The sequence below is a fragment of the Halyomorpha halys genome, unplaced genomic scaffold (genome assembly GCF_000696795.3).
Source record: "Halyomorpha halys isolate HHAL.00 unplaced genomic scaffold, Hhal_1.1 Scaffold848.1, whole genome shotgun sequence".
In the NCBI taxonomy this organism is placed as follows: Eukaryota; Metazoa; Arthropoda; class Insecta; order Hemiptera; family Pentatomidae; genus Halyomorpha; species Halyomorpha halys.
Genome location: NW_027115347.1, coordinates 2,704 through 8,239, shown reverse-complemented (window position 1 = coordinate 8,239; position 5,536 = coordinate 2,704). Strand labels below are relative to the sequence as shown.

Below are 5,536 nucleotides of genomic sequence, written 5' to 3'. Positions count from 1 at the left end.
TGTCCAAATGCTATAACGCTAGAGCTAATAATAACATTCAACAAATCCATGACCACAAATTAAAATTTCGATAAAATAATATCGAAATATTGTTGTTAATCATTGATATCGATATTTACAATAATGTAAAACGTCGCAATGAATATGTAATTATCAAAATAAAATATTTCATTTTTAAGCTTTTCATAATTTTTTTTAGTTGCGAATTATTCATATTTCTATAAAGTAATATTTTACTGTACTTAATTTCCACATCGATATTATTATCAATGAAAGTATAATTAATTATTGATAGAAAAGATCGAAAATTTTCTATTTTGAAAAAATTGTTTAGATTTCTTCAACAAAATATAGATAATTTGATAAAATAATATCGCAATATAATTTCTAATCATCAATATCGATATTAGCAACAATGATAAATATTGAAATGAATATGAAATTGTAAAAATAAAATATCAATATTTCATTTTTTAATTTTCTGGTGTTTTCAATCTAAATATGGATACTTCGATTAAACAATATCGAAATATTGTTGCTAATCATCGATATCGATTTTATCAAGAATGTTAAATATTGAAATGAATATGAAATTATCAAAATACCATTTTTAATCTTTTCATAATTTTTTTTCATATGTTTGATATTTTATTTTTAAATTTTCGATGAGATTTTTTGTCTTTTTAAACGATTAAAAAATATCGGAATACTGCTGCTAATCTTAGATATAGATTTTAAGAACAATGTCAAATATATTCCGATAATTAACAACAATATTATACATCAAAATGTATATGAAATTATTGTAGTAAAATATCGATATTTTATTTTAAAACTCAATAAAATTGTCTTGCTTTTTAAAAGAATTATCGATATTTTGAATATATAATATCCGATTATTGTTACTAAACTTTGATTTCGATATTAATAAGGATTTCTAATATGGAAACAGGTATGAAATTATAGAAACAAAATATCGATATTTTCTTTCAGAGCTCTCCATAAAACTATACTGCCTTTTAATCGAAACCTATAAAATTATTTAATCAAAATATAGAAATATCATTTTTACGCTTTCCATAAAATTTTCCTTTCTTTTAAATCAAAATATTTATATTGCTATAAAATAATATCGGAATATTGTTGCTAAACTTTGATACCAATATTAATAAGAATGTCAATAAAATATTAATATTTTTTTTTATTATCGCTACGTTTTTAGGTACCGCATGTACGGAATGCTGCTATCAAAAGTTGGGCATGAAAATTTATTTTCCTCTTATATCACTTAATAAGTGATTTAATAGTTTTGAACATAAATTTTACTTATCTGCATATATTATACCTCGTTGGAATTCACCATATATTGAAACACGGTGTATAAACATAGTATGTGTAGCATTTCACACCTCACACTCACCACGACACACTTTTAAGATAAAAAGTAGATCTTAAATACTGAAAAGTTGGCCGCTCCTGGACTATGCAGTCGTAGACTACGTACCATAAACTATACAGTACTATAATATAGACTACTATACTATAATATACCATAGACTATACAGTAATATGAAATACATAGGATATGCATTCTTTATGCCTTTTGGAAATACAGACTACATGCTGATGTAATGCAAAAAATGATAATTGAGAAAGGTATATTTTATAAGTCAACATACATAAATTATGAAGTAATATAATATATAATTGCTGTTTAAAGATAAAAATAATTGAAAATATTTCACAATATTAGGGAAGGGACCACGGCGTTCTTGCTACAGGTAATAAGTTTTGAAAATAGTATTTCTCTGTTCGTCATAAATAGTTAGGGATACAGGCATTTCATATTTTTACTGTTAGCTGTAGTAATTAATTAATTGAGGATGGAGAATTGGATATTTTAACAACACTTCAGTTCTGGTCATGTTCAAATGAGCTATCTATAAACTCGGATAGTAATGATAAGAGTAAAAAAATGATAATCTTGTTGAAAATGAAATATATTGCGACAGGCGGCCATCGCATTCCTCCATTGAGAACACTCGATAACCGTTGCAACACATTCTAATAGGCTTGTGCCGTGTACCTCTTCAGGAAATATCTTTGCCTCGCATAGCTGTCATTTCACAAGATAAGAGAACTTTTGTAGTGGGAATCTCTAAACCAATATAATCAGATGAGTAAATTAACCGAATGACAAATTTGGCTCTGGAATTATATCGAGTCAAATTATTGTAAAGCAAAACTCAATCACAGCAAAAATTAAATAGACTATTTTTATAAAGAAGATGGTGAAGGTTGCGGTTAAAAGTTGTAAACTACTTTTTAGTAGCCTACCGGAGTAAGTGGGTTTGTTATACCAGTCCGTGGACAAGGAGCCGTCATTATTCTTTATTATAAGGAGGTCGAGAAAGGGGAGGGAAGTTAAGGGTGGTAAGTGACTCTATTGTAGTCCAGTTTTTTTCCACTATTTGGAGTGCTTTATTGATGGGTATGTTGGTGAAGAGGCTTTCAGCATCAAATGAAGTTAGTGGGAATTCTAAGAGATATTAATTGTTCTCGTAGTTGGAAAGAGTTATGGATGTCGTAAGGATTGTCATGGCTCAGGAACTGAAGAGATGGAAGGAGGAATTGGCTAAGTTGAGAAGATGGAGCATTAATATAGGATATGATGGGGCGAAGGGGGTTGCCAGGTATGTGTATTTTAGGAAGTCCGTACAGTCGAGGAGATAAAGAATTATAAGAAATTAGCTTGTAGTAGGTGGGACGGTTAATTGATTTATTTTTGAAGCAGGTTTTTAATATGCTGATTAAATTTATTCATAAGTGAGCGGGTGGGATCACGAGTTGAAGGTAGATAGCTGGATTGGTCAGAGAGGAGTTGATTGATTTTTTCATTGTATTCCGTTTTACCTAAGATGACAGTGAGTACTTCATTTGATGCTGAAAGCCTCTTTACCAACATGCCCATCGATAAAGCACTCCAAATTGTGGAAAAAACTGGACTACAATAGAGCCACATACCACTCTTAACTTAGCCTCATATCTTGAATCACTTGAACTATGTTGCAAATCCGGATATCTAACTTTTCAAGGTAAGTTCTTTCATCAAACATCAGGTCTCGCCATGGGAAACTCTCTCGCCCCCGATCTCTCTAACATTGTGCTCAATGACTTCCTTAATTTCGTCATCCCTTTATTCCATAACGACATTTTATTTATCAAAAAATATGTAGACGACCTTTTTCTCATTCTAAACCCTGATAAAATCCCTCATATCCTTTCTTCTTTTAACTCTTACCACCCTGGCTTTCATTTCACCGTTAAAACCGACACTAACTCTTCCCTCCCCTTTCTCGACCTCCTTATAATAAAGAATAATGACGGCTCCTTTTCCACGGACTGGTATAACAAACCATCAAAAAATCAATATTGCGAGTAAACTATTTTTGTTTCTCCTTTGTAAGAGAAATGTAGTGAGTAAATAGCGAGTTTAATAGGGCTGAAAGAAGGACAGTTGAGTCAAGGTCAGCTTCCTATATTTGATAAATATTATAAATCAAACAATACACTTACTTATTGTAGGTTTGGATAATTTATACTCATTTTGCGTTTTCACTGTACGATTGTGGGTTTTCAACTGCACGTTTTTTCATTTTTTACTTCACGAAAATCCGGGTTTTAATAATAACTATATATTGAAAATGAATTATATTATATAATATGAATAACAAACCAAAAAAAATGTTTATTTCTTTTTTTCCACTAATGTAAACACGAGACGTTGTTAAAAAGAATTATAAATTTACAATATAAAAATTACAGAATCAACATATTAATTATTATTCTGTTAACATATTAATATATAATATATTAATAGAATAATAATTAATGTGTAGGATATGAAAATATAAACAAAAACTTTAAAAAAGCCAAACGTGCAATTCTGTGTAGAAAATATTCAAAACGTTCAAATTTGAATGGAAACTGAAAAACGTGGAATATAACGCAAAAATATTTTTTAATATACGACATTTAATAAGACGAATTTGTGCTATAAAATATCTTTTGCATGAGTCGAATTTCTGTCCATGTTTTAATGGATTTGAAACACGATATGTGCCATTTCACTAAAATCCGGTCTCTAATAATAACACTACTCAACTTATGTAAGTACTAAGTTGTAAATATTACAACAATCCAGCATAGTGACAAGAGCATAGTGAATCGAGAAGTGAGGTCAGAGGTCTTGGGATCCAATTATCTTTTACAATATGAAGCTAACTTATACATATTTAACGAGTACATATAAACCAGTCTGTAGTGAAGGGGACCAGTAGGCTTTATATAATTCTCAGAGCTTATATATCAAATATAGCTTATTAACATCTGGCTAAATAAAGTGAGTAACTAATCCAAACAAGTATACTCTATATTATAATTAGCACTTAAAGAATTTAAAATCAAATTATATAATCCTCACGTTTGTGTTTTTAGAATACAACTCTACGATTTGGTGCATTGACATCTACGCAATGGCGGCTACCGTACTGAATATGATAAGGGAATATTACTACGACATTCTCAATAATCATTCAGGTATTCATAATTATTCATACTCAATAATCATACACCAAAATTATTCTTTTATTATAACATCATCATTATCAAATTAAGTCAATATTAAGTCCAAACCAAAAGGGTATACCAAATTTCGACCCATGACGCTTCGTCGTATCTTCCAAAGATTAAAAATTAGCTAGGGGTTGGATTCTTAGGTCTAGTGGAAATTATCGTTTTTCTTTAATTATAACTGTAAAATGGTGGCATCAATATCGAAAACTTAAAAATTCAGGAATTAGAGAACATATTTTAAGTTTTTTTTGGAGTAAGAAAGTGATATTTTAAATTGGTTCCAAAAATATGATGGTTGTTAGTAGAACTATCTAATCTAATTTAATACCGATGGGAAATACTTCAAAGGACCAAAGTTTTATGACTTTAATAGAGTTCATAAGTTTAATGATTGCCAGAGTCCACCAGAACATTCTATTTTGAATTGATTGAAAAAATAATAAACTTTGTTCCACATTTAAAAATGTAACAATAGCTTGGAGAGTTAATCAATAATAAAATAAATACTTTTCCCATCGAGTACAAGCTAAAAGTTATTCTCTTTAGCGAATTTTCTAGTTCCTCACTCAGCAGTAGGTTTGAATTTGTACAGATAAGAGTGAGGGTGAAAAATATCGTGAACGAGTTGCAGCAGATCCTAGAGCATTTAGATTCGAAATTGGCTAATATTATAATTACATCCTTATTACATTATTGGTCTTATACAACTTTTAATCGAGGATTTAATTTATAACAGCCGTTTCCATGGAATAGACGTTTAAAAATCAGAAATTTTCAGCAAAGTCGTTCGAAAACGTGCTTTTGCATTTTCGATCCCAACAGCATTCATAGCAGAGTGCAGTTCTTTTTGAGATAAATAGAGCTATGCCACTTCACCGAATCGATCCTCATTAAACTTGAT

The 5,536-nt window shown here is 29.7% G+C and overlaps 1 non-coding gene across 1 annotated transcript in view; it reads left to right on the top strand.

Moving 5' to 3' along the window:
* The window catches only part of LOC106686612 (uncharacterized), a 28,381-nt gene extending 23,844 nt beyond the window's left edge, over nt 1-4,537 (top strand). Inside the window, exon 3 of the transcript XR_010844818.1 lies at nt 4,498-4,537. This is a non-coding gene — a transcript (uncharacterized protein). The remainder of the gene's footprint in view (nt 1-4,497) is intronic.
* Nucleotides 4,538-5,536: the final 999 nt, after the last annotated feature.